Consider the following 9,463-nt stretch of genomic DNA (forward strand, 5'->3'; position numbering starts at 1 on the left):
TTTGTTTGGAAACCCTATCTATAGATTCATAATTGGTCTTGATCCGATTTAAAATGACGGTAATACAGGTTTTGTTTGGTTGAGAGTTTAGTTTAGTTTAGTTTTGGTAGTGAGTGGAGAGAGAAATAGATTAATGATTGAAGATATGGGTAACGACTAGAGAGAGATAGAGAGAGATGAGAAAGTAATAATTTGAAAAATAGGGTAATGATTGGAGAAAGAAATAAGGTAATAATTGAAAACTAAACTAAAACTAAAACTAAAAGGTTAACTGTAGAGACCCATAATTATTTTCTCAAATTTTAAATGTTTAATATGTATTTGGATTATCAAAGTGTGTATAAAAATGTGGATATGAGTTGGGTCAATGTGAGATGACTTGTAAGTTGTGGGAGTTGGCGTGATACAATAGGAGTGAAAGGGTGAAAGTGTTATTTGTGCTATATAACTCAAAAAAAAAAAAAAGGGGAGCAGGAAATTATTTTTTTCTCTTTTCCTTTCCTTTCTTTTCTTCTTCTCCGGCGTCTCTCACCTCTCTCACCTCTCTCACCTTCTCTCTTCGATTTCATCGACCACGAGTGAGACTTTTGAAAAATCCCAAGTACTAAAGTTGTTCTACGCGACGAGAGCTTCCTATCCATCGAAGAAAATTCACGATCGGAGCACTTCGAAGTTTCCTCCATGTTCGGGCTTGCTTCTAACCTTCGAGGTAGGGATCTCCTACCTTTCTTTACATGTTTAAGTGTTAGTTTGATGTACAAGAATCAAGTTTGATAATCTATTTTGAGTCTTGAATAAATCTTGTATGCTGAAAATTTCGTGGGTTCTGCTAATCTGTCTTTTTGGAGCCTTTCTTCTAGGAATTAATTTTTGGTGCCTTCATAACAGTTAAAGTACGTTTCAATACGAAGATTTCGGTACAAAGATCATGAAAAACCGATAATCACACAGTTAGTTATGAATTTTTGAATATTGGCTGTTTCCTGGATACGCGAATCTGTGCGTGGCTGTCTTCTTTTAACTTTCTGGGCATGATGAACAATTTGGTGGCTTTGGGTCTTTTACAGGAGCTGCATATTTAAGTTAAGAAGGGATTGGCGTTGGAATCAAGTGATTCGGTTAAGTATACACTTTTTTGGTGAATTTCTAAAGTAGGGTTGGTTGACTGGGGCGAAAATGGTTGCGAATCGGTTTTTCTTTTGATTGTTGGGTTAACCTCCTCTTGCTTCTGAACCTGGGATTTTAACTGAGTGTAGGGCTTGTAGTGGTGCAACTTTTGGTGTTGGTTTCAATATCTTTGGGTTTAAGATGAAAGAGATATGATTTTTCAATCAATTTTACTTATTCCCGCGTAGAATCTGACAGCACCGACGGACTTTGGTATAATGACCATAACTCCTAGCTCGGGACTCAAAATGACGCACCGTTTGTTTTGTTAGAAACTAGACACATAGAGCTTTCCAACGATACATGCCATGCATCATGGGTATGTCCGAGCGATAACAGATTTGCATCCAAAGTTGACCCAAATTTTGCCTTTGCACCAGTTTCATGGTTACGTTGAGCCATAATCATAAGGCCGTAGTAGGCTACCCGAACTCCGTTTCTTTTTGATGTATGACCTTCGGATCGAAGAAGAAGAAGCCTACTTTTCAATGGTTTAAATGTCGTTCTTAAATTTATGTTATTTGATCGGATATAGTCAGAACTTCAAGAGTGAATGATTAATTTCACCTATTTGATATGTGGGGATATGATGAGTTGATCTAGATGATTAAGTATTGGGATATGAGAACTAGTGAGCATAAGGGTTAAAATACTTGTAAACGATTGGAATAGAAAATGGATTAGATGGATGATACGATCGATGATAAATTAAGTTGTAGAATGTTTGACGCGATGTGTAAATTATTCGATGTCTTTCCATGAGATTGAGTCTTTGGGCTTGCGGGATACTTGCAGTGAGTTAAACAGGATTTGGTGAATCGCTTGGCATGAGTGTATGGTTGTTAAGCATTGATGGGTACTACAAAGATGAGGATCTTTATAAGTATTTGCAAATTAGACTCTTAATAGAGATGTCACAAAGGGGGTCCATTAGGTGGTAATATGAGATGTGAAATAAATGGTTGATTTACAATGTGAAGGATGTGGGTTTTTGTGCTTTCTTTATTGAAATGATGAAGACAAGATTATTTACGTGTAACTGAATCTAAGTATTGGTGTGAGAGATATGTTTTGCTATGTGTGGGGATTAGAGAAACGGTGGATAAAGAGATTGCTTGTTAGTGAGAATATGTGACACTAATTGAACGATAATGAAAGCCACGGATCCACCGTAAGGTGTGATGCTGAAAATGGGACGTACGGGGGTCCTAAAAGCCCGGAATTGATTCAAAGGATTTTAGTAGACGCACGGGGGTCCTAAAAGCCCGGAATTGAATCAAAAGGATTTTAGTGGACGCACGGGGGTCCTAAAAGCCCAGGATTTTAGTGGACGCACGGGGGTCCTAAAAGCCCGGAATTGAATTAAAAGGATTTTAGTGGACGCACGGGGGCCTAAAAGCCCGGAATTGATTCAAAGGATTTTAGTGGACGCACGGGGGTTCTAAAAGCCCGGAATTGAATCAAAAGGATTTTAGTGGACGCACGGGGGTCCTAAAAGCCCGGAATTGATTCAAAGGATTTTAGTGGACGCACGGGAGTTCTAAAAGCCCGGAATTGAATCAAAAGGATTTTAGTGGACGCACGGGGGTCCTAAAAGCCCGGAATTGATTCAAAGGATTTTAGTGGACGCACGGGGGTTCTAAAAGCCCGGAATTGAATCAAAAGGATTAGTGGACGCACGGGGGTCTAAAAGCCCGGAATTGAATCAAAAAGATTTTAGTGGACGCACGGGGTCCCTAATGCCCGGAGGTGCACAAGAAAGCCACGGATCCTCCGAAAGGTGTGATGCCGGAATGAATATAGGACGCACGGGGTCCTTAATGCCCGGAAATGAAATCGAAACATGTGACAGTGAAAACTGAGAATCTTCATAGTATTTAGCATCATACTAAGATTGAAATGTCAGTTTGAGTTGGTAACTTAGATTGTCCAGTATGTCAATACATGTTTTATATTCCTTCCTTTAGACCTCCAAATCATTGTGGCTTGTTTTCCTGATATGTGGTGGTCAACTTGTTTTGTGTGAATGCATATTTGGTACCTTGTGGTGCTATGCATTGCGAGAGTTTCATAAAAGAAATCTTATTGTGAAGAGATTTTTACTAGATGTTAAACTTGAGATTTGAAGATTGATTTGGGGTTGACGGGTGAGTTTCCTTGTTGTTGAGGTGCGGTATTGTTTGACTTGTCATTGCTTACCTTATGTTCTAACTCGACATGCCTAGCGTGTATATTTTGGGGTGAGGTTGGCTAGTTGTATGAGAAAAGGGGTGAGGTTGGCTAGTTGTATGAGAAAAGAAAGTGAAAACATTTTGTTAAAGAACTAAGATTAATCTTTAGGTCATTGAAATGGAAATGAAAAAGCAATGATTGATTTGGATAACGCCGTAACGGTAAGCTGAGATTTTTAAGAATATTGGTGTGTGTGAGTGAGAGTGTTGGTGTTTGAGAAATGGAGTTAAATATTTTCCAGCGTGAGTATGACATTTTGAGCTTCACTTTTGACAAAACAAGTATGCTTTTGGAAAATGTTTTCCCTCGTGATCTGTCTTCACTTTTGCACGTAATTAAGGTATGGATATCTCTACGAGCTAGTGTAGCTCACCCTATCCTTTCAGGTACTCGCCATGACACTTAGCTTGGATTGCATGGAGTGCACATTGAGACGTCTCTTGAGAGCTTCATTGGTATCATAAAAGAAGTGTTTATCATCTAGTCTAATTCATGTTGTGTACTTTACTCGAAATGGAAAGTTGTACTTTTTGATTAGAATATATGTAAAGCTATGTGTGAATTCCTCTCCTTGATCATTATGGAACTCATTTAATTGTAAACGTTTGGGAGACTTTATGTAAAAAAAAAAAATTAGAGAGAAGAAGAAGAGACTTTGATTCTTTATTTGGATTGGCATGACAGTTAAGGGTAAATATAGTTTGAGAGGAAGACTTTTGCTGTGGAAAATATATTATTATTTTAGCTGAAAATCGAGGGCGTGACATTAACCGAACAAAGCCACAAGCTTTTTACCAAAATAATTTATTTTTCGACCCACTAAGGATAAAATGGTAACTTAATTTGATGTAAAAATGATTTTGGATCAAAACAACTATTGTAAAATATTATATTTAGCAAACTTTTTAATAGTTCAAACCACGTTCAAATTAGATTTCGTGTGTGTCTGTGTCGAGCCCGCAAAGTTTTTCAAGTTTTTAAGTGTTAAGGATGTGCCCGGGGCGCAATGGAGTGAGCTTGAGGCGCATAACAATGCGCCTGGGGCCCTGTAAAGCTTGCTAACAAACCAAATTTTGCGGGCTTGTCCTAGACACTTCGAAATTCAGATTTGCGTGTGGTTTAAACCATTAAAAAGTTTGTTCAATCGAATTTCTATCCGAAGTAGTTTGGATCCAAAATCATTTGAACATAAGAATATGTGACCATTTTACCCTCAGTGAGTCAAAGGACAATCATTTTGATAAAAACGCTCGCAACTTTCTCATTTTAAATTGGACCAAGGCCATCTATATATCGATAAATAGAGTTTTTAAAGTCATAAAAGATGGTGGGATGAAACCATCAAAATATTTAGATCTAGTTCATGAAAAGTGAGTAAAAAGGAGACTATAAGAAAAATCTTCGAAGCCTTTAAGGCTAAAACATGTTTTGAATTTTGCTTTGTTAACGTACAAGAGAAAACAACACTTTCGCCGCACTCCATTCCTTTGCACTCGACTTGCTAATGCAAGAGGTCGTCAAAGGTATGCGTCATAAAGCACCCAACAGCAAATGGAGTTGTGAGCTTCTTCTCTTCTTTCCCATATCTCCAAAAGATATGTCACAGGAAAGAGAGCTGCCTTGTACTCAAAGCAGATGGAAAATGGGTGAACTTCAAAGGTGAAATTGAAAAAGTCTGAATTCAGGCACGGTCTGCCCGTCTGCTCGTCTGCTGCTAGGTCCGGGAATTGCTCCAGGCGAGGATCGAAGGAATATCCTAGAATTAGGAGCGTGTATGTGTTCGGAATGGAACTTAGAATGTGTGGACACCCAATCGTGTTTAGCTTTAGTGGTCCGATCCGTCTTCTTTGAACCAATTTTCCATAAAATTATACTTCTTTAATTCTGTTTTTCCTTTTCATCATATGTTAGAAGTTTGGAAACCCTATCTATCTAGTCATAATTTGTCTTGATCTGATTTAAAATAACTGTGATTCGAGCTTTCTACCGAACTAATTTGTTTTTTGATCCACTAAGGGTAAAATAGTATTTTCCTTTGATGTAGAAATGATTTTCTTTCAAAACAACTTTGGTAAGAAAGAAGACTTAACAAGCTTTCCAACGGTTGAAACCACGATTGAATTGGATTTCGGGTGTGGCCGCGTCAAACCCGCAAAGTTTAGCATGTTTTCAAGTGTTACGGATGCGCCCAGGGCGCACGGTAATGCGCCTGAGGCGTAGCAAAATTCGCTTGGGGCTTACTAAAGCTAGCTAACAGACCAAACTTTGAGGGCTTGTCCCCAATACTCCGAATTTCAGATTTGCGTGTGGTTTGAACCGTTACAAAGCTTGTTCAATTTACTTTCTATCCTAAGTAGTTTGGATCTTAAATAATTTACACATAAGAATATGTTACCATTTTACCCTCAGTGGGTCAAAAGACAATTCATTTCGGTAAAACGCTCGCAACTTTCTCATTTTAAATTGGATCAAGACCAACTATATATCAATAAATAGGGTTTTTAAAGTTCTAAAATATGGTGGAATGCAACCATCAGAACAATTAGATCTAGAACATGCAAAGTGCGTAAAAAGAGACTATTAGAAAAAATCTTCGAAGCCTTTAAGGCTAAAACACATTGTTGCCTTCATTCGGTGCTCAAATCCCTAGTTCTTAGGTAATTATTCGTGATTTGTGTGGTTCTCCAAAATATTCCGTTAGTAACTTATGATCTATAAACAGAGTTTCTCTCTGTGTTTGTTATAGCTAATAAGTTACGCAATGTTCCTAAGGCCCAAACCCGCGCAAACCCAACATTGTCTGGCCCCTGAGGGGCATTGTCCTGCGCCTGAGGCGCATAAGAGAATGCTTTCTCCCGCTGAACTTTTTGCCCTCAATTTCTACCGCTACCACCACTACACCACCTCCACCACTGTCACCTAACATACATTACTAGTTCACACAATTGAAAAAAGAAAAATGATGATGTCAAACCATTAAAAGGTACTCAGATAACTCTCTCAAAAATGAATTTTTCCCGACTCCTAAAAAGTAAAATCATTGTTTGCTTTAACTTGGAAATAAATTTGAATCAAAATTACTCGAGTTAGAAAGTAGATTCAATGAGCTTTTTAAAGGTTCTATCAACGTGCAAATCAGAATTCGAAAGTGTCTGTGGTAGGCCGAGAAGTTTGGCTGACTTTGCAGTTTGGAAACTGCGCCCGGGGCGCAACTCAATGTGCCAATAGTTTCTGGCGCCCGAGGCGCATTGAACTGCGCCTGAGGTGCATAAGAGAATACTTTGGTGCACATTACATGTAAATTGTCCTCATCTTTCTACCCTACCACCACTGCTATGTACCACAACCGCACAACCTCCACCACCAACACTGCACATACACTACCACTGTAACACTACTTATGTAACGGGTGGGAAAATTTAGGCACACACAAACAAGCGTGACCATTGATCTAGTTGTATCGCAATCTGAACCCTCCAAAATGAAGTAAACCAATCTTAACTATTAATTTAGCTTGCCACAAAGCTCGGTCCTTGGACTTGTGTACATTTTCAATAGCACTACTTTCTTATTATATAAATTAATGCATGCTCGTGCCCAAAGGCACGACTCGAATAAATTGGCATTCAATAAAGTGTCCTTAGCCAGGTGTTGAATAGCACTACTTTTTTTTTTTCTTCTGAGAAATGAAAAATGCGAAAAAACATTGAATAAAGATAAAAAAAAGTCATTTGGCTTATTTAATAATTTTTTTTTGTTTTTCCATGCCTCGTGCGGTGCCCTTTCATGCCTGTGTCGTGCCCGGCTAGAACCGTGTCATGCCGTGTTGTTCCCATCCACTTTCCGTGCTAGTGCCCATGTCGATCGTGTCGTGCCGTGCCAAGCCAACTTTCGTGTCGGTGTCCGTGACGTGCCGCCCATTTCCGTGTTCGTGCCATGACATGCCGTGCCAGGCCAAGACGGTGCCTGTGACGTGCCGTGCCGCCCCTGCCCATGCCTTGCCGTGCCCGTACCGTGCCGCCCCATTTGACACCTCTATATACCACTTTCGGTGTAAATGACTTACAGCCGTAAATTGCGTAAGTTATTTTACAAGCTCTTCTCTGTTGGACTGGTTTCTTGAATTCTCTTTGCTCTCGCTTGGCCACGTGAAAACATTTGCAGCTAAACTATAAATAACCGTTCACACAATGGAAAACAAAAAAAAGAGAGAATGATATCAAACCATTAAAAGGTACTGATATAATTTTTAACAGTTCTAACCACGTTGAAATCCGAGTTCGGCAGTTTCTATGGCAAGCCATGGGTTGCAATTGGCCTACTTTGCTATTAGAAAGCTGTGCTCGGGGCGCGACATAATGCGCCTGAGCCGCATAACTGTTTTGAAGCCAGGGGTGCAATATTGTCCTGCGCCTGAGACGCATATGAGAATACTAAAATGCACATTACGCGTAAATTGCCCTCACTTTCTACCATACCACCACTGCAACACCTCCACCACCGTCACCTAACAGACATTACCAGTGTAACCCTACCCATTGGATCACTTCACTATGTACGTAAGTCCAAATGTGAACAACTCCAAGATACAAACCGAACAACCCAGATCTATTCTGCGTTGGAACTACGTGCTAGTTCAACTGGTGTTTGCAGCGATGGTGTGGGATGTTGCGGCGATGGTGACGATTAGCGATGGTGCTGGTGTTCTTCTTCCTCAGTGGTCTCTTGACCACCAGATCGTCTTCTTCATTCTCTCCAGAGGCGGCGTGGTCGGCATGGTCTCTTGGCGTCCGATCATGTCGATTGTTGGGGTTTGTTTTGTCCCTGTGTTTCTCCCCTAAGGGAGTCAGGGGTGTCGTCGTTTTTTTTGGTGTTGGTGTGTGTGAGTTGGGTTATGTGAGATGTAGTAATTTGTGTGTGGTGTTGCACTAATGCTCTTCTTATGTGCATGTATATATGGGGTTAGGAAGTGTAGGTCTTTGAATTGCCTACCCGCCTGTTCGGCTATTTTCTCCCTCGGGAAGAATATTCCCTATATTGTAAGCTCTTCGTTATCAATGGAAATTCTAAACTTTTGGAAAAAAAAAAAAACAGCTCCAAGATACGAGAAATGTATAACATGAATTCCTCCGACATCATATCTTGACTAAGTATAAAAAATAAGTTAGATGAGTTGTGAAGGGGTACCCCTCTACTTGAAGCCACTTGTAGTCATAATTGTGACATTGTTCTGAGACATTCAACAAACAATTGCAATTTTCTCCTTACGTCCACCCTCAAGACTATCGATCGTTTAATTCACAATTTTCTTTGGGGAACAACTTCAGACAAAAACAAAATGCTTGCATGCATCTCGTTAACACAGTCTCAATGGCTAAACTGGCATGGAGATTGCAACACGACGATCAATCCCTTTGGTCGTGCGTCATTTGTGGGTGTTATAGCTTAACGCATGAACAGAGACGAACACCCTGCTCCATCCACTTGGCGTGGTGTTAAGAAGGCATACAACCTATTCATGCAAGCTAGGGATCAAAAATACTTGTAGGAAATGGATCCTCTCTACATCTTTCTGGAATCAGCGCCATTGGAATTGTAATTGCATCTCTTTCAATCTCCCTACATCTATTGTTGAAAGCATTTCACAAGACTAACGTCCAATGGTTTTCCACCTAATTTATAACCATTCCAGCAATGGTGAGTTAACTATTAGTTCTGCCTACAACATTCTCAGATGCGCCACTCACACCGAGCCCTATCCAAATTGGACATGAGTCTGGAAACTGCCACGTAACCCTCGCATCCAACATTACCTCTAGGTTTTGGCACGACAACGCCTCCCCACGCGCGATAATCTATTTCCTAGGCGTGTTAATTACTCTTTCCGACTACTGCGTTTGGTGTGCTCCTACTAAGGAAGACACCTGCCATGTTCTGCGCAAGTGCTCACGAGCTGCAGCCATTTTGACTACCCTTGGGTTTACCTCTACACACTTCAATGATCCTTTTCATGATTTGGTTAAAAAAACCTTCACATTTCCAGATACCGTCCTTCTGCAGACCG

General features: G+C 40.1%; 1 long non-coding RNA gene across 1 annotated transcript; it reads left to right on the top strand.

The window, feature by feature from the left end:
- Nucleotides 1-472: 472 nt before the first annotated feature.
- LOC131311828 (uncharacterized) lies at nucleotides 473-4,065 on the top strand. The gene is made up of 2 exons (XR_009195604.1): nucleotides 473-709; nucleotides 3,786-4,065. It is a non-coding gene; the product is annotated as an uncharacterized LOC131311828 (long non-coding RNA).
- Nucleotides 4,066-9,463: the final 5,398 nt, after the last annotated feature.

This window comes from Rhododendron vialii, chromosome 12a (assembly GCF_030253575.1).
Source record: "Rhododendron vialii isolate Sample 1 chromosome 12a, ASM3025357v1".
NCBI classification, from domain to species: Eukaryota; Viridiplantae; Streptophyta; class Magnoliopsida; order Ericales; family Ericaceae; genus Rhododendron; species Rhododendron vialii.